At 42.7% G+C, this 24,499-nt stretch overlaps 1 long non-coding RNA gene across 1 annotated transcript in view; it reads left to right on the forward strand.

The window, feature by feature from the left end:
• Positions 1–24,499, forward strand: part of LOC130355371 (uncharacterized) — a 330,001-nt gene that overhangs the window by 252,977 nt on the left and 52,525 nt on the right. Inside the window, exon 3 of the long non-coding RNA XR_008888489.1 lies at positions 898–951. This is a non-coding gene — a long non-coding RNA (uncharacterized LOC130355371). The remainder of the gene's footprint in view (positions 1–897; positions 952–24,499) is intronic.

Below are 24,499 nucleotides of genomic sequence, written 5' to 3' on the forward strand. Positions count from 1 at the left end.
TGTACAGAGACAAAATACAGATGGGACAAAATACAGATGGGACAAAATACAGACGGGACAAAATACAGACTGGACAAGCAGGGCTCTGTGCAGGCTCCTGGCTTGTCAATCATCCTGCTATGTGAGCATTACTGCACAGAGGAGCCAATTATCAGCTCCTCGGAGTGAGGTAGTTCCCACATAAGATGTGAGGGCAAGGAAGGTAACGGGAAGTATTGTGAGCAACATAAACAAGGGAATTAGGAGCAATAAAAGGATGAACGCCAGGATTTTTTTTATTCGTGTGACAGGTACACTTTAAAGGGTTATGTGACCTGCCCAGCTACCTGCATAAAAAAATAAACCCTCACCTCCTGCGGCTCCCCCGGTGCCTGGGGTATATCCCTACTCTGTCCTCCCATGCGGACCTATTCCTTATTGGCAGGGGTCAACGCGTCGGACTGATGCTCAGCTAATCACTGGCTGCATCGATGTCCAACCTCGGCAAGTGAGATTCTTCTGGAACTTTTCCCACAAAACTATATTTGACTTTGCTAAGCTGCTCTTGCTCTATGTCATGCTGCCTGCAGATCGGACTGTATTTTCAATGTGTCAAGGTGACCACAATGTGACTTGAGAGCCACATTCATTTCATGGCCAGTTTTTGTGGCTCCTGAATATCCATCCCCTTGCCAAATAAGTGAGACAGCCCTGGGGACCTAGTGGTTATCTTAGTTTCATTACTTGATATTGATCCAAATCATTGGATGACCCAAATCACTATTTAACGGCATTATCTTAGTGATTTTTCCAGATATTGTTATTAACAATTATATAAATACATATTTTACAGTGTCACTCGTTTGCTTTGTATCTGGGAAACCTTTCTAATTTTTTATTTTATTTCTAATTTTCCAGATTAATCTGACCTTTGGAGTGTGAAATTGCTAAAGGCGGATCTATTAGAAACAGGTAACTTAATTTCCATTTATTATTGTTTTGCAGGTATAGTAGGAATATGCTGTGTAGTGAAGTCTCTTTGAGGGGGGAAAAATAGACACATTGCATATTTCAGCAAATCTGTTGCCCAGCAGATTTGTTAAGCCCTGCTGTGAAGAATTAGGCTGGCTGTGCCATTCGATTCACCTTCAAATAGTATTGTGTGCGCTTTGTTGGAGAAAAAAATGTATCTTTTCTTTTATTTTTATTTTTATTTCAGAGTTTTGTTTAATCTTTAAAATAAAAGTCTGGTCTGAGACTGTTGCGGTTCTGTGCAGCTATTATTATTTTAAGGTTTGTTGCAGAAATATCTCTTGGGAATAGCCAGCCAAGGGAAGGGCATGTGATTTTCTTCTTCTTTTCCCCCTATAGTAATTACATTACAAAGCCAAATATTAAATTGTTTTCATCATCCTCTTTACTGTATGCAGTGCTCGTCGTGTATTTTTATTCTTGCTCTTGTAAACCTATTTTCCTCGCAAGCAGTTTCTTAAAAGTGAAGGAATACAGCCGTTCTTGTTTACTTATCGCTTTGTGTTATAGAGAATTCAATTGTTAATAATTTTACTTTTATAATTAGCTGTTCCAGTATAGACCACCGAGGACCCATTCACGTTTCTGTGCTACTTTAAAATGTATTCCAATTTATAATGCTACATACTCATGGCAGGCTTGTTCACTTTAAAGGGGTATTCCACTCATAGACATCGAGCCTGCTGATGGGACCCCCGCGATCTCCGTGCAGCACCCAGACCTGAATGGAGGGGGTGTGGCATGATATCTCGTGGGGGCTTGGTGTGACATCACATTTCCAGTCTGAAGCAGCAGCCCAGAATTACGGAATTCGCAGGAGTTCCCAGCGGCGGGCCCCTCGCGATCAGACATCTTATCCCCTGTCCTTTGGATAGGGGATAAGATGTCTCTTTTATATCCCAAACATAGACTAATAATGACTACTATAGCCCAAACATAGACTTCTAGCGTTCAGTCTTTTTCCTGAATGTATACTTTAACTGTAGAAGCTGTGTACAGAATATACAGTGTGTTAACTTGAGTCTTGTACATGGGTTGGGCAAAGTGGTTTCAACACAGTGCTGTCAACACAATACCCCTCTAATCTTCAAAGCAAATGTGTCATTAGAAAATTACATATTGTGTAAATCAACTTTTTATGTTCATGTTTTTTTAAGAATTTTTGGTGATTTTCTTTTTTCATGCTTTACATTTTTGTTATAAAATATTATAACATAGATTAAAAAGACAAAAAGTATGGAGGAGCGCTTTCTAACGTGTTATCGTCAGTCGGTCAGTGCAGATGCTTAGGGGGCCCAAAAGTGTACCATTAGGCACCACTCTAATGTACGTCAAAAACATATGGGTTGCTGCAGCTCCTTATGGAACCACACTTCTGGCACAGCAGAGATGCGAACTGAAATTCAGAAACGTCAGAACCAAGACAAAGGAAAGACCATCTCCACAATCCAGGGTGTAGTGACTGCTGTATATTTCCACTCAATCAGAGGGTTGCTCATGATATAGTTATAGCACTACTAACTTTATTAATGCGGCATGTTTTTTTTGTCACGCCAGTCTTCATTAGGCATACCACATAAAACAATAAAACAGTATTAAATAACACATAACCCCTCCCCCCATGACATCCCTTCCAAGTTTCCAATAACACCTGTAAACAATGGATCCAATCCATACATTACAGGGGTACTCTGCTGAAAAATATGTTATCCCCTATCCCCAGCGGCGGGACCTCCGCGATATCCAGGCCTGCGGCGTCTTCGGAAACACGGAAGCTTGGAGCTTCCGTGTTCATGATGTCACGCCACACCCCCTCCATTCATGTCTATGGGAGGGGGGCGTGTCGGCTAGTACGTAGTTGTCACGCCTCCTCCCATAGATATGAATGGAGGGGGTGTGGCAGCTGTAGTCGCCAGTCATCCGGAGCGGAGTTCCCTCAGGACACGGATGACTGGGGTGCTGCGTCAGATTTTGGGGATCCCCCAGCGGCGGGACCCCCGCGATCGGACATCTTAGATGTTTTTCGGCGGAGTACTCCATTATAATAATAAAATACTTATCTGTTTATCAGTTAATACATATAGCATTTATTAATGCATACATGCAGTATAATTCATCCATGATGTTTGTTTGCGACCAAGAGAACCCATGTATGATTAGGAACTCAAACCGCCACATGAACAAATTTTCATAACAGGATGTGGCCTGAGTCCCCATAGCCTGATGGAACAGCTTGTATTCAAATGAGAGTGCATTGTGTGTCAGTAAAAAAAAATGTAAACCACTTAATAGAAAGTCAGTCTGCTTCTCCTCAAAGGAAGGTTATTTTCTTAAATAGAACTCAGTGGCCTCTAACCTAGTTCAAGTGAGATACCGTATATGCCGGCGTATAAGACGACTTGGCGTATAAGACGACCCCCAACTTTTACACTTAAAATATAGAGTTTGGGATATACTCGCCATATAAGACTACCCTCCTACCGCGATGTACGGTACCTTGTAGTTCCCCCCACATTAGGTAGGCATTATGTTCCCCCACAATAGTAGGCAGCTCCCCCACAATAGGTCGGGAGTTACCCCACATTAGGTCAGCAGCTCACCCCACATTAGGTCAGCAGCTCACCCCACATTAGGTCAGCAGCTCCCCCCACATTAGGTCAGCAGCTCCCCCCACATTAGTAGGCAGCTCCCCCCACATTAGTAGGCAGCTCCCCCCACATTAGTAGGCAGCTCCCCCCACATTAGTAGGCAGCTCCCCCCACATTAGTAGGCAGCTCCCCCCACATTAGTAGGCAGCTCCCCCCACATTAGTAGGCAGCTCCCCCCACATTAGTAGGCAGCTCCCCCCACATTAGTAGGCAGCTCCCCCCACATTAGTAGGCAGCTCCCCCCACATTAGTAGGCAGCTCCCCCCACATTAGTAGGCAGCTCCCCCCACATTAGTAGGCAGCTCCCCCCACATTAGTAGGCAGCTCCCCCCACATTAGTAGGCAGCTCCCCCCACATTAGTAGGCAGCTCCCCCCACATTAGTAGGCAGCTCCCCCCACATTAGTAGGCAGCTCCCCCCACATTAGTAGGCAGCTCCCCCCACATTAGTAGGCAGCTCCCCCCACATTAGTAGGCAGCTCCCCCCACATTAGTAGGCAGCTCCCCCCACATTAGTAGGCAGCTCCCCCCACATTAGTAGGCAGCTCCCCCCACATTAGTAGGCAGCTCCCCCCACATTAGTCGGCAGCTCCCCCCAACAGACTTACATCTTCCAGCCATATACAGTGTATGGCTGCAGGCTGTATGTCTGTACTGGTCTGCCCCCACAGTGTTCCGATCACCGCTCCTCCGGCCCGGGTCACCATCTACTGCTATGGCTATAGCACGGCCGGTCACTCACCAGGCCCCGGTCAGCGCGCTTCCTCCTGGTCCTGCGCTCCTCTGCCTCTATGGTTGTAGGCACGTGACGTCACTGACGTCCCGTGCGTACAACCATAGAGACGGAGGACCAGACCGCAGGAGGACGCCGGGGAATGGTAAGTAACCGGCGGACATCCTTATGTCCCGAAAAGATTTTACGGGACACAGGGATGTCCGGCATAGGAATACCTATGATTATCTGCCCGAGCCGGCTCCCGTGTGTGGCTGCAGGCGGCGGCCAGCCAGAACAAGTAAAAACTAATACTGTATACTAAAAACCAGGGGGCCTCCAGCTGTTGTAAAACTACAACTCCCAGCATGCCCAGACTGCCTTTGCCATGCTAGGAGTTGTAGTTTCACAACAGCTGGAGGCCCCCTGGTTTTTAGTATACAGTATTAGTTTTTACTTGTTCTGGCTGGCCGCCGCCTGCAGCCACACACGGGAGCCGGCCTGGGCAGATAATCAGAAGTTTTCCTATCCTGGACCTCAATACCCAGCGTATAAGACGACCCCCGACTTTTCAGAAGAAAATTCGGGGTTAAAAAGTAGTCTTATACGCCGGGATATACGGGTATTTTCATAAAGGGACGTTAAAAAACTATATTCATCCTTTAATGGGATTTTAGAAGATCACCAATGATTGATGTCCCATTGATGAATTTTAGGCAAGTGGTAGAGAAATGGGGTACAAGAATGTTCAACAGATAGTTATGCCGGATCATGGCTCTGGTGTGACAGAGCCGAAACACGTTGCATTAATAAAGTTAATTGTGCTATAAGTACATTGCGTGCAAAATGGTGCTATTACTACATTGTGCACCCTGGAGTGTGGAGATGGTCTTTGATTTGGCCTGGACCTGGCATTTCTGAGCCAGACAACACAGAAACAGACCATTCATAGTTGGTGGGGGTCCCAGCTCAGCCCAGCCCCCTTCCTCCCTGAACAATGACCTCTGCACAGGTCATCATGCCTAGAAAACTCTTCCATAGACATGAATAGGATCATTGTGCCCTGGGGCTTGCAGTAAAGCATATCTCTAAATGCAGTTGGAAATAGCTCAGGCAAGGGGCCAACCCCCGTAATAATGTACTAAAAGCTAAATAAAAAATAGAAGTAGAAAAAAAAGCATTTTTCAATATCTGGCTCTTATCCGAAAAAAAAGAAAGAAATGATGCCAAAGAGTTATCCTGAAATGCTGGCTCTCAAATAGTAATTTATTTCTATATTTTCCATTCTGTATATACTATAGGGCAGTCACGTTACCTGAGCTGCTACTCTTCAATGCAGAGATCACTGTGCAAGGACAGGGAAGAGGTGAGCTCTGACCATCACCTATTATCATGGGTTGGGCCCTGTATTATCCACCTGCAGCTTTATATTACAAGTGTCAAATTCTTTTATAATCCTGTCTGAGATGATGATGATGATATGACTGCCTAGAAATGATCTCTGCAGAACAGTAATCAGTCAGTCTATTGTTAGGCTCGGTGGTCAGTCTAAAAGATTTCTGCATTATTTTAAAATGAAGATAATGCCATGAAAAATTAGAAATGAAATAATATATATATATAATATATCTCAACGTGTGTATGTATGTGTGTATGTTCCAGCATCACGTCCAAACGGCTAAAGATATTAACATGAAACTTGGCATACATGTTACTTATATGTCAGCAACAAACATAGGATAGGTGATTTAACCCTTACTCGCCCCCATTTGCCAGGGGCAGGGTTTATGTTTAAAGTCCCATTCAAGTCTATGGGAAATATATGTTACTGCATAACTTCCAAACGGCTTGAGATATCTTGATAATACTTGGTCACATGTTACTTATATATCCACTTAAAATATAAGATAGTTAATTTAACCCTTAACTACCCCCATTGGTGAGGGTCAGGGTTTTTGTTTAAAGTGCCATGCAAATCAATGGGAAATGTATGTTCCCACATAACTTCCATACGGCTGGAGATATTTCAATAACTGCTACACATATTACTGGTCGGGATAGGAGGTAGATGTAGGAGGTCGGCATAGGAGGACCGGGAGAGGAGGACCGGGATAGGAAGTCGGGATAGGAGGTCGCGATATGATGATGGTATAGGAGGTCCGGATATGACAACAATATATGAGGACGGGATATGAAGTCAAAAGCTTCCTCCTTTGTTTATTTTCCTCCCCAACAAGGATTAGGAAGGAAAAACCGGGCAACGCCGGGTACTCAGCTAGTATATATATAAAACTCAATGTGTGTGTGTGTATGTTCCAGCATCACATCCAAACGGCTAAAGATATTAAAATGAAACTTGGCACACATGTTACTTATATGTCAACAACAAACATAGGATAGGTCATTTAACCCTTACTCACCCCCATTTGCCAGGGTCGGGGTTTTTGTTTAAAGGGGTACTCCGGTGCTTAGACATCTTATCCCCTATCCAAAGTATAGGGGATAAGATGCCTGATCGCGGGAGTCGCGCTGCTGGGGACCCCCGGGATCATGCACACGACACCCTGTTTGTAAGTCCCCGGAGCGTGTTCGCTCCGGGACTGATTACCGGCGAATACAGGGCCGGCAGCGTGTGACGTCACGCCCCCTGCCCCCGTGTGATGTCACGTTCCGCCCCTCAATGCAAGCCTACGGGAGGGGGCGTGACAGCTATCACGCCTCCTCCCGTAGGCCTGCATTGAGGGGTGGAGCGTGACATCACACGGGGCGGGGGCGTGACGTCACACGCCACCCACCCTGTAGTCGCCGGTGTCTAAGCACCAGAGTACCCTTTAAAGTCCCATACAAGTCTATGGGAAATATGTTACTGCATAACTTTCAAACGGCTGGAGATATTTCGATAATACTTCGTCACATGTTACTTATATGTCCACTTAAAATATAGGATAGTTAATTTAACCCTTAACTACCCCCATTTGTAAGGGTTGGGGTTTTTGTTTAAAGTCCCATGTAAATCTACAGGAAATGTATGTGAAGGACGGGATAGGAGGATGTTCAATCGGTCTGGCTTCAAGGAGAACGTCGACTCCACGTAGCGCAGGATACAAAAGGAATGGAGATCAGATAAAATTGACGTAGTTTATTTCCCAAGAGGCAACACGTTTCGCTGTGGGAAAGCAGCTTCATCAGGCATGGTGATAGGGGGTCGGGATAGGAGGTTGAGATACGAGGATGGGATATGGGGTTGGGATATGACAACAAGATATGAGGATGGAATATGAAGTCAAAAGCTTCCTCCTTTGTTGATTTTCCTCCAGAACAAGGATTAGAAAGGAAAAAACTGGCAACGCCGGGTACTCAGCTAGTACCTAAATAAAAAAGATATACGTTGAACATAAACTTGATTTAAACAAAAGGCCATATTTAAGACATTTTCTTTACTTTCTAATATACTTGTGTTCTAGTTTATTATGTTCTGAAGTGGCCAGCAAGGAGTCCAGATCTAAATCCCATTGAACACCTGTGGAGATATCTTAAAATTGCTGTTGGCAAAAGGCGCCCTACCAATAAGAGACCTGGAACAGTTTGCAAAGGAAGAGTGGTCCAACATTCTGGCTAAGAGGTGTGAGAAGCTCATTGATGGTTGTAGGAAGCGACTGATTTCAGTTATTTGTTCCAATGGGTGTGCAACCAAATATTAAGTAAAGGGTGCCAATAATTTTGTCCAGACCATTTTTGGAGTTTGGGGGGACATTATGTCCGATTTGCTTTTTTCCTCCCTTTTTTGGTTTAGTTCCAATGCACACAAAGTGAATAAACATGTGTTACTGCAATCCTTTTCTGTGAGAAATACTTCATGTTCTTGAAAAATTTCAGGGGTGCCAACATTTACGGCCATGTTGACTGTATCTATCCATCATATATATATAGCTCTTGGCACCCCTGAAATTTTTCTAGAAAATCAAGTATTCCTCACAGAAAAGGATTGCAGTAAAACATGTTTTGCTATACACATGTTTATTCCCTTTGTGTGTATTGGAACTAAACCAAAAAAGAGGGAACATGCTAATTGAACATAATGTCACATCAAACTCCAAAAATGGGCTGGATAAAGTTATTGGCACCCTTAACTTAATATTTGGTTGCACACCCTTTGGAAAAAATAACTGAAATCAGTCGCTTCCTATAACCATCAATAAGCTTCTTACACCTCTCAGCCGGAATGTTGGACCACTCTTCCTTTGCAAACTGCTCCAGGTCTCTCTTATTAGAAGGGCGCCTTTTCCCAGCAGCAATTTTAAGATCTCTCCACAGGTGTTCAATAGGATTTAGATCTGGACTCATTGCTGGCCACTTCAGAACTCTCCAGCGCTTTGTTGCCATCCATATCTGGGTGCTTTTTGACGTATGTTTGGGGTCATTGTCCTACTGGAAGACCCAAGATCTTGGACGCAAACCCAGCTTTTTGACACTGGGCTGTACAGTGCGACCCAGAATCCATTGGTAATCCTCAGATTTCATGATGCCTTGCACTCACTCAAGGCACCCAGTGCCAGAGGCAGCAAAACAACCCCAAAACATAATTGAACCTCCCCCATATTTCACTGTAAGTACTGTGTTCTTTTCTTTGTAGGCCTCATTCCATTTTCGGTAAACAATAGAATGATGTGCTTTACCAAAAAGCTCTATCTTGGTCTCATCTGTCCAAAAGATGTTTTCCCAGAAGTATTTTGGCTTACTCAAGTTCATTTTGGCAAAATGTAGTCCTTCTTTTTTAGATCTCGGTGTCAGCAGTGGGGTCCTCCTGCCATAGCGTTTCATGTCATTTAAATGTCGACGGATAGTTTACGCTGACACTGATGCTCCCTGAGCCTGCAGAACAGCTTGAATATCTTTGGAACTTGTTTGAGGCTGCTTAGCCTCCATCCATACTATCCTGCGTTAACACCTTTCATAAATTTTTCTCTCCTGTCCACGCCCAGGGAGATTAGCTACAGTGCCATGGGTTGCAAACTTCTTTATAATGTTGCGCACTGTGGACAAAGGCAAATCTAGATCTCTGGAGATGGACTTGTAATCTTGAGTGTTAATATTTTTCCACAATTTTGGTTCTCAAGTCCTCAGACAGTTCTCTTCTCCTCTTGCTGTTGTCCATGCTTAGTGTGGCACACACAGACACACAATGCAAAGACTAAGTGAACTTCTCTCCTTTTTATCTGCTTGCAGGTGTGATTTTTATATTGTTCACACTTGTTACTTGCCCCAGGTGAGTTTAAAGGAGCATCACATGCTTGAAACAATCTTATTTTTCCACCATTTTCAAAGGGTGCACATAATTTTGTCCAGACCATTTTTGGAGTTTGGTGTGACATTATGTCCAATTTGCTTTTTTTCCTCCCTTTTTTGGTTTAGTTCCAATACACACAAAGGGAATAAACATGTGTATAACAAAACATGTGTTACTGCAATCCTTTCCTGTGAGAAATAATTCATTTTTTAGAAAAATTTCAGGGGTGCCAACATTTACGGCCATGACTGTAGATAGAGTATTAGTTATAAAATAATCAAGTAAAATTTTTATAATTAGTCGAAAAAGAAAGGTCTAGGGTAACAAATATCAAGAAAATAAAATGTATAGTTTTTAGGTTGAGCTTATGATATTATGGTTCTCTTTTCTAGTTGTTTATTTCCATGACTGCTTTTATTGTTGATCCTACCTTTTTAATTAGATTTCCCTTATGTCTTAATGGTAACATATTCATCTTGAAAAGGTCTATCCTTTCTACTGAACAAGTTAGAATGTCCTTGCTTCAGTCCCGCTCATTAATCACATGCTTTAGTTAGAACTAATTTAACCAGTGCAGATCTATTATCCCCAAATAAATAATTCTCTTGTACTTAGATCCAGATAGTATCTTGCTCTTACAATTATCTCCCACACGCCATGAGAAAAGCAATGTGTCCTGACAGAGTGCGGCACAGATTGAGCAATAACCACATTCTTCACAGATGATTAAAAATCACATTTCTGAAATAGAATTGCTTCATAAAAATGTGCGCCCTGGGAATCATCGCAATAAGTCCTGCAGAACAACTGGGCTTTAATGACAATTCCCAAAAAGAGAGGCGACTGTAACCAAATAAGTGAAGTTCTTGTAACTTTTATTTTCAACATATTCTGTGCTAGGATAAGTAACATTTCTGTAACTGTTATATTATTATTATTATTATTATTAACAGCATTAATATAGCAAATATATATAATTAATATATAATATAGCAAAGGCCATTGTTCTAAGATTGGTGAGGGTCAAACTCCAAGCACCCCAGTGATTGAATGGACTGTGCACTGGCGAGTACGTGAATCCAGTTGAGATGCAGTTTCTTCAAAACATTTATAAGTTACGATGTTCATCAACTTACCTTTGGTCAGCAAAGTGAGTTATTGTATCCTTTAGGTAACTTAGCGTGGCCTGATCACATTCCTTTTTATAGTTTATGCCCCCTCCTTGTTACGGAGTTATAGTGCTTTGTGTAGCTCTTTTGACACTTGAGGCAACCTGTCAGATATGTGATCCTAATATGGGCTGCGTTCAGTGGGGTTACTGTAATAGTTACTGTAATTGTGAATATTTAATGTCTGGGGCCTGCATTCAGTGCTGTTCACTGAGCACAGCAGCGCTGAAGTTAAAGGGGGGTTGGGGGGATGGGGTATTGACATGCTATAAAAGGGTTTGTAATTAGTTCCCCCTAAGCCTGCTAAAGGATACATTTAACTAATGTTTTTTTGAGTGACCACAGGTCCTCCTTAACAACACAGAGTGTACATGTGTTCCCCAGTTTCTATCCATGTGCATGAAGTGCACGCACAATCTAAACCAAGACATTGTAAACGGGACATCATCGGTCAGACAGCGGGGGCAGGGCAGTACCTGACAAAGTGGGCAAAGCTACAGGGAAAAGAATCATCTGGTTTAATAGGCCTCTCTTACATATACAGGATGTTTACTGGGAAGGTTTTCAGTATGTACGGTAAGTGAATCCATTTTAGCATGCCCAGTCCTTCATTGCCTGGAGAGGTTCTTATTTTCCTATTGAAATAAACATGCATGCTCTGTCAAGCTCAGCAACGATAACTTGGTCAAATAGCCTTAGGCTTAGACATCAGAATCACTTTAACGTTGTTTTTTAGAGCTTATTATTGGGTTTGTATTTTTCTTTCTTATTATTATTTATATAAGGCACTCTTCTCAATTCCGCAGTGTAAGAGCATGATCTCTTACTTGGGCACTGCCTTATCTAAATTTGTACAAATTAATAGAACATGTGGATACAAAAAGCTTTGAAAGGTATGTTATCAATGTTATCAGATAGATGCCTCTTCAGCTCTTCAGACTTCTTACTAACCCCCCCCCCCCCCCCATCCTAAATTTAACTTCATCATTTACTTTAAAAGTCCATTTCAAGAGAGAACTCACTCTATTATCAGGTTATAGCTGCCAATAGAAGTCTGTGGAGAGGGGAATGGGGAGTAGCTAGAGTGACAGAAGCAGACAGAGTTAGAGATGGTTTGTCTGGTCTAAGGGCAACAGATAATGCAAATGCAATGTAGATAAAATTTGCCCCAACTTCTTTTGCATAGACTTTTTCAAATGTTTTATTTTTTTAGTATCAAGAAGTAGTATAATTTGATGTTAATTGAATCATGTTTTGGATATAAATGTATTTCTGGCTGTGTTTTTTATGATCGTTAAAAATACATATTGAATTATACCAGTTTTTACATTGACCCTTAAGGCATTGACCCCTCGTCCTCTTGCTGTATAGACTGGGTAACAAGGAGCCAGATCATCTCATGAGTTTTTTTTATTGTGGATTAGTCAATGGCAGCTCCCTTGTACTGTAGTATACACACATTCATCTCTATATACATCTTCCCTGTCTCTCTGGGGTCTAGGAGGATGCACTGACTTACCACTTCCTAGAGACTGGAATAATCTGACTTTTCTCTGTCAATTGTAGCTGTCAGAAAGGGCACATATCCTGCTTTATTACGCATGGTCAGTACGTGAAGCCTTCAATTTAAAGCCCCTGAAAAGTTTTTACAAATAAATGAAATACATAGCTACAACCTGTAAACACAAGCAGCAATCATTCTTCATATACAGACATGATCTGTACTTTAGTGCAAAAATAAAAGCCAAAAGATTTTTCTTCGAGTTCTGTATCAAAATTGTTGCTTAGTTTCGATTCTTTACCCCAAAAACCCAGGAAAATTGACTCGAGTATAAGCCTAGGGTGGGAAATATATCATCCCCCCTGTCATCATCCCCCCCCCCTGTCATCATCCCCCCCCCCTGTCATCATCCCCCCCCCCTGTCATCATCCCCCCCCCCCCCTGTCATCATCCCCCCCCCCCCTGTCATTATCACCCCCCTGTCATTATCACCCCCCTGTCATTATCACCCCCCTGTCATTATCACCCCCCTGTCATTATCACCCCCCCTGTCATTATCACCCCCCCTGTCATTATCACCCCCGTCATTATCACCCCCCGGTCATTATCACCCCCCGGTCATTATCACCCCCCGTCATTATCACCCCCCGTCATTATCACCCCCCGTCATTATCACCCCCCGTCATTATCACCCCCCCGTCATTATCACCCCCCCGTCATTATCACCCCCCCGTCATTATCACCCCCCCGTCATTATCACCCCCCGTCATTATCACCCCCCGTCATTATCACCCCCCGTCATTATCACCCCCCGTCATTATCACCCCCCGTCATTATCACCCCCCGTCATTATCACCCCCCGTCATTATCACCCCCCGTCATTATCACCCCCCGTCATTATCACCCCCCCCGTCATTATCACCCCCCCCGTCATGATCACCCCCCCCGTCATGATCACCCCCCGTCATGATCACCCCCCGTCATGATCACCCCCCGTCATGATCACCCCCCCCGTCATGATCACCCCCCCGTCATGATCACCCCCCCCCGTCATGATCACCCCCCCCGTCATGATCAACACCCCCCCGTCATGATCAACACCCCCCCGTCATGATCACCCCCCCCCCGTCATGATCACCCCCCCCCCCCCCGTCATGATCACCCCCGTCATCATCACCGCCTGTCAATCCCTTAATCAGTGGTCTTCAACCTGCTGACCTCCAGAGGTTGCAAAACTTCCCTGTGCATCGTCAAGGCAACGTCACTAGGCCGGGGCCGGCCCGGAGCGGAGAAGAGGGCCTCCCGGTGAAAATGGACAGCCCGGAACGACTAACCCTCCCCACTGGACGGTCCCTGCAGCATAGATAGCCTGGACCAGCTCACCCTTCCTTCCCATCGAGGGGAGGTGAGTAGAAAACTAAAGGGGGGGTCTGGATGATGACTAAGGCCGCAGTGGTCTTCAAGCTGCAGACCTCCAGATGTTTCAAAACTACTACTCCCAGCATGCCCGGACAGCCGATGGCTGTCCAGGCATGCTGGGAGTTGTAGTTTTGCAACATCTGGAGGTCCGCAGGTTAAAGACCACTGAGAAGGGATTGACAGGCGGAGAGTTCACTCGAGTATAAGCCGAGGGAGGGCGTTTTCAGCACGAAAAATCGTGCTGAAAAACTCGTCTTATACTCGAGTATATACAGTATATGTTTATGTAAATTCCATTCGTTTTCGTGTCTCAGAACTGCATATGATACTACTTACTCCCTGTTCAAGAGTAGGGTGAGAGGCAGGTAGAAGTATGCTATGCCAAGACATTTCACTGCTTTTTATTATTGACTTGAGACCAATTTAAAATGTAATTGTCCTTAGGGCTTTCCTAGCGACAGTAGATAAGGAAGAAACAAAGACCTTGCAGAATATTCAGTAGGTGGAAGACTGGAGCCCCTGGTCTACTGGGTCGTGTACATGCTCATAATGTTATTTAAATGTGGCAATGTCAATTCATCCTCTTTTTTTTCCACTTTATATTTAGCATCTGCCAAATGTTAGTTGATTTAATTAGTAATTACATTGTCAAATATGTAAATGCAGCTAATTGCATCCTCTCTCTGCCTGTTTTGCATACAAACCTTAATGATCAGAACAGTAGCATACAGAATCATGTCAGCGAGGCTCTGGAAACTGATACAAAAGGTGACCTCATCTGACAAAATGTACTGCACTTCTATTAATGTGTTCTGACAAAAGTGTCTCTGGTAAGATGACATTGGGTTTCTGGGGGAATCTGGCCTGTGTATTGTCTCCGCAGATCGGATTGTGTAGGACACGTTCTCTTAATGCAGGTGCAGACACTTAGCTGCGTTTCCAGCAGAACTTTAATTATGATCACTTAGCAACAGAAAGCACCTGTTTACACAATTAGGCGATTCACCGCTCACCGACAAATAACACAGAGAACCCAAGGACATGGAGCACATTTGCGTGACAATCGCCAGCGTTGTTTTCCCTGATGACTCGATGAGAAAGGTAGAAAACAGAATTGGCAGCGGTTTATTAATTATTAGCACAATTGGCAGGTTATGTAATCTGGGTGATGTTATTTCATGGGGGAATCCTACCTTTACATTGTTTTTAAAGCTGATTTTTTAACTTTTAGATGTGAATTTAAGCTGTGGAGCTTATTGGATTGGAGAAAAGTCCCAGTATTTTTAATTTTGTTTGTTTGTTTGTTTATTTATTTTCTTACTCCTGAAAAAAACTGTACAAAATTAGAATATATTGCTGGAATATAGGTGCAGTATTAGAGCAAGTTACGATGCTGGCAATGCTAGGTCTGTGAAGGTCACATGTTCCACAACACCTTAATCAGAGCATCAGTTATATGCGGGGGTCAGGTCCTGGGAAAAAAAAGTGTGGGAAAGTGTGGGAGCTGTGGACCCCCGCATTCTCCCTGCTGCACCCGTCATTCGTTTAGAGCATTGGGTGCAGCACCGGAGGCTCGTGATGTCACGGCCACAGCCCCTCAATTCAAGTCTATGGGAGGGGGCATGACGGCCGTCATACCCCCTGCCATAGCATTGCATTGAGGGGCTGTGGCCGTGACGTCACGAGCCTCTACCCTCCTTCGCCAGTCATTCTGCATGGAGCAAAGTTCACTCCATCCACCGGATGTCTGAGGTGCCACAGCTGAGCTTGCGCGATTACACATCTTATCCCCTATCCTTTGGATAATGGGATAAGATGTCTAGGGGCGGAGTACCCCTTTTAAGGGCTGCAGGACTCCTGCTAATGGGAACTGCGTTCCTACTGTGGAAAAAGTGCAGTAACTCCGTTCCCACTAGTTCCTGCACGACTTGAGCCCTGGTTATATGTACTAATCTAGACTGCTTTGTGCTTTACCGTGAAGAAAAAAATTCTGTATGTAAGCAACTGGTTGGGCCTCAAGGCTGTGTCCTAACTGCATCATAGGGGAAGATTTATCAAAACCTGTGCAGAGAAAATGTTTACTATTTGCCCAGAGCAACCAGATTGCTGCTTTTATTTTTATTTTTTTTTATAAATTAAAGAAGAAATCTGATTGGTTGCTATGGGCAACTGGTCAACTTTTCTTCTGCACAGGTTTTGATAAATATTCCCCATAGTCCTTTTAGTTTTCTGTTGTACTGACGGGCAGAGAGGTGTATAGTGCTTCCATCTTTCTGTGTCAGTTTAGGTAGGTAAGATAAGGAGTGAAGGCAGTCGGCACTACTGAGTATTGTACCTAAAAAGCGGTAGATCGTAGGGTACTGGAAGCGCTGGTATTAAGAGTGAGTGGTGCTCTGACAAATAAATATGCAAATGCTGATGTACGTAGATGAAAGAGAAAGCAGTCGGCAACTCACCACATCTTCAGGTATCTTCTTTTATTAATGCATACTCACATATACAGACAGTATTTGTCAGGGAGGGACGCGGTGGGGGGTACAATAAGGCGACAGCAGCCATTGTGGTTAGTTGCCGACTGCTTTCTCTTTCATCTACGCACATTAGGTAGGTTGAGAGCAACTCAAAAATAAAATTGGCTGTGTCCTTAAGGCCAAAATGGTCTGTGTCCTTAAAGGGAATCGGACAGCAGTATTTGCAGCACCATAAAGAGGTTGGGGAGGGGTGTTTGACAATACTTTAGGTCTTTCTTGTGCTACATGCTGTTTAACAGACTAAGGACATGGATTACTGGAACCATGTCCCATGGTCAGCTGAGACAAAGATTAAACTTATTTGGTTTAGATGGTGTTAAGCGTGTGTGGTGGCAACCAGGTAAGAATTACAGAGACAAGTGTGTCTTGCCTACAGTCAAGCATAGTAGTGGGAGTGTACTGTGACATACTGAAGCCGTGGTGTTATCATGGAAAAGAAGAGGACTCTAGTGGCAACTCAATGCCCAAAAGTCTTAAAATATTGGTGGCCACACAAAATTTTGAAACTTTGGGCCAATTTGGACACTGCCACATAGGGGTGTACTTACTTTTGCTGCCGAGGTTTTGACATTTATGGCTTTGTCTTATTTTGAGGGTTCAGCAAAATTGTCTTTTATGTCCACTTGATGCCATTTGACCTTTGTTCAAATTTGATCCATTGATCCATTATTGATTATGTTTAAGATCTAGCAGGTTTTGTTTGGACTTTTGAAGCAAATTGACTTAGAATAAGTGATGCATCGAGGTGCTGAGTGCGATAGATGTCATTGTGATATGTGCTGCTAATAATTCATCCTAAAACTGTTGTGTTTCAGGCTAGCATTCATGAGTAAAATAGAAAAGAAAACATTATTTTGAAACATGGAAGTGTCCTAAAAATGCTGTATAAGCATCCCATGAGCATAAACTTTTTTCATCACACAAAAATTGTATTTTTGTTGTAAGCATTAAATCTTCTGCGCTCGTATATATCCCAAGATATTGTGTTTGTTGTACTGTATACTAGGAGACATCGGTGAACCGTGTTAGTGCATTTAAAATTATTTCACCACTTGTTCCTGAGATTATATTATTGTTAAGGTATATTTTTCAGTATTATATAATATTATAATCGTGAACAGCTATTTTAGATAACATTCTGGAGGATGAAATTTAAAGATAGTCTGTCAAATAGTTTCACATAATGTAATAATCACAACCCCAGGTAAGGGTTAAAGTGCAATTACAGGGAGGGGTCCAATCTATGAATTTGGTGGAAGTCCCATACACTTGCGATGGATTTGCACATAATCCTCAGCTTAAAGGCCATAGTCTAGCACATATCCCAGGTAGAGATGAGCGAATTACAATTCGCAATTGCAATTACAGCAGCATTATGTCTGACTCATAGCCTGCTCCCAGTTACCTCCAGTGGCTGGGCACACATACAATGGGAGGAGGGAGGCAGGCTGGGCACACATACAATGGGAGGAGGGAGGCAGGCTATAAGCCCCACCCAAGTTGGCTAATGTGTTGCCGACCTCTCTTAAGGTGAACCTTAATGCTGCCTAGAAAGTGATCAAGGCGCATTAATTTCATTAGCAACACCCTACGATCGGCCTGTATAATGTATAGATGCGAACGGCTTTCTCCTGTGCTCGCATCTCTGCTATAGATAGGACGATCGCAGCGGGTCCCACTGTAGTATAAGTATATGCCGTATATATACCTATTATTGATATTTCCCGCAGAGAGCTGTGAGTGGCTGGAACCATCTGGCCAATCACAGCTCTCTGCGGGAAATATGAATAAGTGATGTGAATTCTATTCACATCACTGGCCAGCCATAGTATAGTGCAGTGATGCGAGCGCAGGAGAAAGCCGCTCCATCTCTGCAATAGATAGGACGATCGCATCGTGTGTCACGAGTGACACCTGCTGTGATCTGTCCTTAACTGCAGGTACTACTGCTCCCAACATGGAGCACACTCTGCTCCATGCTGAGAGCTGTAGTACCTGCATTAATAGACAGATCACAGCGGGTGTCACTTCTGACACCCGATGCAATCATCCTGTATAATGTATAGATGTGGCCGGCTGGCCGCTTTTCTCTGGTCCCACTGTAGTATGAGTATATGCCGTATATATACCTAGTATTCATATTTCCCGAAGAGAGCTGTGATTGGCCTGAACCATCTGGCCAATCACAGCTCTCTGTGGGAAATATGAATAAGTGATGGGAATTCTATTCAAATCACTGGCCAGCTGGAGTATAGTGCAGTGATGCGAGCGCAGGAGAAAGACGCTCCATCTCTGCAATAGATAGGACAATCACATCGGGTGTCAGGAGTGATACCTGCTGTGATCTCTCTATTAGTACAGGTACTACAGCTCCCATCATGGAGCAGTCTGTTCCATGCTAGGAGTAGTAGTACTACCTAAAAAAAACACTTTATTAAACACCAATATTAAAATACATTACTAATAAAAAAAAAAATTATAAAAAATATAATATTTTTAAATTTAAATGGCCCCTTTCTACAATTTTATTGTCTGCTACATTTTTAGGTCCCTGCCCACCCACATAAATTGATCCCTGAAAATGAACATTAACATTTTTTCTTTTTCTTTCGGTGGGCAAGGACCAGAAAATTCAGCACTCAATATTAAAAATGAATGAGTGCATTTCATAATTTTTATTTCTAGTATTTGTTCTAAATCATTTTTTTTATTTTCACTTAAATTTTTAGCCCCATTTATTTAATTTTTTAAGCATTTAAATGTGCTGCCATGAATAATTGTGGGGGTCAGAGACGAGACGAGGACATCAGTAATACAGTAGGTAGAAAGGAGCGATGTTACAGTAATTTGATTTTTCACGAACCTCGCGGCTCGGCGGTTGCTGACTTTAGCCTGCATAAATTAGTTCAGCTTTCAGGTGCTCCGGTGCGCTGGAAAAGGTGGATACAGTCCTAGGAGACTCTCTCCTAGGACTGTATCCACCTTTTCCAGCCCACTGGTGCACCTGAAACCTGAACTAATTTATGCAGGCTAAAGTCAGCAACTGCCGAGCTGTGAGATTCGTGACTAATCGAATTGCTGTAACTTCGCTCATCTCTAACAGTAGGCAAAAAAAGTCTGAGTTTCCCTAATTTACCAAAAATCCAGAGGTCTTCTATCCGAAATCAAAGATATTTCACATTGTAATTTGCGGAGGCAGATGGCCGGGACAATAATGTGTGTATGTATTTAAGGTAATTGTGAAGAACGATGTCGTAATTAATAATTACAATGACCTCTTCCTTCACAATTACATTAAATACATACATGCATTATTGTCCCAGCCATCTGCCTCCACAAATTACAAATACAGGTATTACTACTCCCATCATGGAACAGTCTGTTCCATGCTGGGAGTAGTAGTACTACCTAAAAAATATAAAAAATTAGAAAAAAAGTGAAACACAAACACTTTATTAAACACATTATTAAAATACATTACTAATAAAAATTTGCCAAGAATTTATTTGGATCAAATCGATTTATTTTTTTTTCATTCAGCGAATCAGCCGAATTTTTCAAAAAATTCGCTCATCTCTAGTCCCAGGCTCTGAAGTTGCACTATACATACCTTTTACAAAGATGAAGTGCCCATCATTTTCATCCTACAGGACAGAACCAGGAGGCAAGCAGTAACCAGGCTTGCCTCCTGTCAAGTTGTCTAAGGGTACGTTCACAGGCGCTGATTTTCAGCGTATTTTACGCTGCAGATCCGCTGGTGAAGGCCCGCTCTATGCTGGCTTTACATGTGCCTGCTCGTAGTGGCAATATGCCACTACCAGCAGGCACACTGCGATGTGCGAGTCGCAGTATACTCGCATATCGCGGGAGCTCTCTGCCTAGCTCAGAGCAGGGAGAGTGGCCGCGATGTGCGAGTATGCCGCTGCAGTGTGTCTGCTCGTAGCGGCGTATTGCCGCTACCAGCAGGCACATGTAAAGCCAGCATAGAGCGGGGCCTTCACCAGCGGATCCGCAGCTAAATACGCTGCGAAAATCGGCACGTGTGAACATGAGGACACATGAAAACATTGGGGGAGATTTATCAAAACCTGTGGAGAGGAAAAATTGACCAGTTACCAAAAGCAACCATCTTTAATTTTTAAAAATGCCTCTGAAAAATAAAAACAGCAATCCAATTTGTTACTATGGGCAACTGGTCAACTTTTCCTCAGCACAGGTTTTGATAAATCTCCCCATTACCTTTAGGGAAGGGTCACACATCTTCCACATCTTTCTGGTTGTGGTAGATTTCAATAGTAGTTTACATTTTACTGTCAACCCATGGGAGTAGATACATTTTTGCAAACAGTATGTCTCCAGCTGTTTCAAAACTACTACTACTAGTATGTACGGACAGCCAAATGACTGTTCGTGCATGCTGGTAGTTGTTGTTTCACAACAGCTTGAGACATACTGTTTGGAAAACACTGGAGTAAACTAAATAATGTGTTGGTGCTGTTAGATGTGCAGAGGTGTAGATCCCTGCATTGGGTTTGGGATCCCATGAAAAACTTGCAGGCGATAATGAGGTTGATGCGGGTGGGAGCGGGAGGTCCCAGAACATGATACAAGGGGGCGATGAAATGGCACAAGGAGGAAATGAAAAGGCACAGTGCGGTACTATTTCTAAAAGCTGTGACAAAATGTTTGTGGAAGTGGGCGGGATTGGACACGCATGTTGCGGGAGTGGAACACAAACCTTGTGGGAGCAGGCAGTAATGGTCAGAAATCCATCGGAAGTGGGATTTAAATAACAGTCCCATGCAGGGCTCTACAGTGGTGCAGTATTGATATCTTTAGGATAAACTATGTATGCCCCCCCCCCAATGGTCCCATGGCCTTTGCATATAACAAGTACTGGAGATCTGGCATCTGTGCAGCTCTCCACATTGTATTCCATGGGATTTATGTCAGAGTACTACTAGTTTGTGGCCCAGTCAATTACAGAAGAGTCATTATTTATTTCCATTTTCCATATTTCTTTCAGAAGCTTGTGTTTGCTGTTGCTTAAATTCCCTGCAGCCTTATTATAGAAAAAAAACGTTGACATTTTGAAGAGCGAGGTTATAATGATTATATACAGTACCAGCTAGTGACCATTCAAGCAATAACATATAAAATAGGCTTAGTAAAGCCAAACTTTTAGTTGTGTCATCTTGAAATTGTACATAAGTTTCAAAACTGCTTAGAACATCCACAATATACATACAAGAATTTTCTAAAATGTTTAGTTTGATGAAATCTTATACATGGGCTCTCTATGGTCTAGGGTCCTGCATCTTGCATGAAATGACTTTTTCTTGTGTTGGTAAATTATAAAGTACATTCTAGTAAAATGTTATTACAGTTGTTGCCATCGGATGTCACTTCTATTTAGTCGCTGTTGCTTCACTTAATTGATCGGTTGGAGATGGGCATATTTAATGATTCTACTTAAGAAAAATAATCATTTTAGAAGTTAGAAAATGAAATGTTCAATACAATTATGAGAACAATTACTCAGGAAAGCACATAATTTTTCTTCATATCTAATGCAGCATTGTATTTTTTTACTTGTCACATTGATTTTTAAAAACCGTTTGTGACCAACCAATAATCTGTGATTTTCTTTGTTCTCGCATTCCCTTTTTAGACTAAAGTGAATTTACAGTATTCTGTAATAGCCCAAATAAAGTCTGAACTTTCCACCCGCTGTACTCAGGGTTAACCTATCTCCGAAGCGTTAAGTGGTTTTATAATTATCCATTGCTATAACCATGTTCTCTTGCCAGACATTTTTAACACTCTTAGATACCACCATCTAATTTGTATTTCAATAGAAATGACTTTTAGAAGATAGGTTCTGCTTAAGTGTTTCTAAGCATTTATCTTGATGTGTGACCCTGAGCAGCTTGAACAAACCTACTGATTTTCAGAGCTGAATACGTCTATTTAGACTCATGCAAGACTTTGCTGATTGAAATAAAATATTTGGTGCAGGCAGCACAAACGAAATCCATATGGTTTCTCTATAGGAACGTTCATCCGTTGTGTTAATGGGAATAAAATCAGGATCCATGTAGAGATCAGTGTAGCATGGAACCCAGGCAAGCTTATGTGCTGCTTGAAATGGCTGTAACCATTTAACGTTTTAATAAAACCTTCCGGTCGAAGGCAATAAATCACATTGCTCACTATCTTGCGCTAATCCCATTAGCATGAAAAATCGTATGATCAGCTGCTTCAGTGATCTGCCTAGATCTGCAGTGGTCATTCTGTTTCTATAAAACATCATGACCCTCATTTACTATTCTAAACCCGACTTGTTTTGTCGTTTTTTTTTTTTTGGCGCATCTTTGTCTGCGACATGTCGCAGACATCGTGCGCCAGTCTGCGACACGATGCAACATTTTTTCCCAACTGACCTGATGTGGATTCTCCCAAACCCGAAAAAGGGGCGTATCCCGACATTTCTGAGCTTTCCCACGTATTTCTAAAGGTTTCCAACCCGAATTTGTTGTATTGTTGTGGATTTTTTACCGACAACTCAGAGGAGTTGGAAACCAAAACCAACAAAACGCACGTGCGACAAACAATATGCGACATAATAATAAATACCAGGGGAAAAATGCAGTCGGGTAAGAAAGCAAGATAGACTTACAACCCGATTTTCTAAGTAAATTAGGGCCCATGTCTCTATTAAACAGTTTTTTTTTTCAGGTTTGGATTTTTTATTTTTTTTTTTATAATTAAAGTCTAAAGCTTAAATGGGCACTCTCATTAAAACACATTTTTTGCTATTGCACTCCTTATGGTAAATAAAAAAAATCTTTCTAATGTATTTTGTTTAAAAAAAATAAAAGGGGTTATCCACCATAAGGTGATTTTAGTACATATCTGCCAGGCTATGTTTTTGTGAACTGGGTATTTCCTGTTGGAGTTTGGTCTCTTAAACTACACATCCCATAGCTCTATGTTTGTAAGTGTGAACTTATACTTCTCCCTCCCACACATCCGCCACTCCACCCATTGCAGCAACCATTTGCAAGATAAGTGTTTTCTAATGAGGGTGCCTACAGCTGTTGCAAAATCTGTCTCCCACCCCGCGGTCGCTCCATTCATTGAAGCAGGACTGTCTGCCTTTGCATAACTGACTAGTGAGGTCATGTCTTGATGGACTGCAACCTGGGAAATCCTGAGACCTGAGTAATTTTGTATGCTGTTAAAAATAAATATTGGGGCAAAAATCACATAAAAATTGCGAGACCACCGTCACACACAGGTACAGACACTATATTATGAACTACACTAACTTTACAGCCCCTGTAAATAAAAAAAAATAAAAAATCCTGGAATACCCCTTTAAGTTTTCTATGTTTTCTTTGTGTTTAAAAAAGCTGCCACTAGGTGTCTCCCTACTTGTCCAGAGCACATTTTCCCCCATCTTTTGCACATACTTTGGACTTCTGCTGGCCTGGAAGAAGTGCAGCCTTATCCAATCATAGTTCATCTCACACACTGACCTGCTATAGGCTGTGTGTAGCACAGTGCGGGAGGAAATTCTCCCCTGTATGGCTTCAGATGATGTCAGCCTGCTGGGGAACGCCCCTTTCCAGGTCTGTTAACCTGACTGTGACTAAGCAGGAAATACAGAGCAATATCAAGGTAGAGTACTAAAAAATTATAAAAATAAAGACAAGGGGTGGTTTATCATGAGGCAGTGAACTGGGAGGATTATAAAATGTAACAAGATCATGAGAGGTACTCTTTAATGGGCAACTCTGGCAAATCCCCCCCCCCCCCCCCCCCGAACCTAACAGTAGTGTGGAACAGGTATGTACAAAATTAATGCAGCCATACCTTTGACTTCATTCTAGCAGTTTGTATGATCATAAAAGTTGCTTTTAGCAGGAGTACCCAACAGTCGGATATACAGCCTCCACACCTGTCTCATTGACCTAAGTGCTGGGACTGCTGTGATTGGCACACAGGCTCCAGCGCATATGCCCTCAATCACTTCGACGTTCTCTGAGCGGGTGCTCACTCCCGAAGCTTGTTTACTTACAGCACATGTGTAATGATACAGTCAGAGAACTCATTCTCTCCCTCTAGTGACCACAGCAACCAGCGTGTCGCCGGCAGCAGACCTAGAAAGAACAATGGGAACAAGCACTCTCTTAGATTACTTGCTGCAGGCATGTCAA

Source organism: Hyla sarda, chromosome 2 (genome assembly GCF_029499605.1).
Source record: "Hyla sarda isolate aHylSar1 chromosome 2, aHylSar1.hap1, whole genome shotgun sequence".
Classification (NCBI taxonomy): domain Eukaryota; kingdom Metazoa; phylum Chordata; class Amphibia; order Anura; family Hylidae; genus Hyla; species Hyla sarda.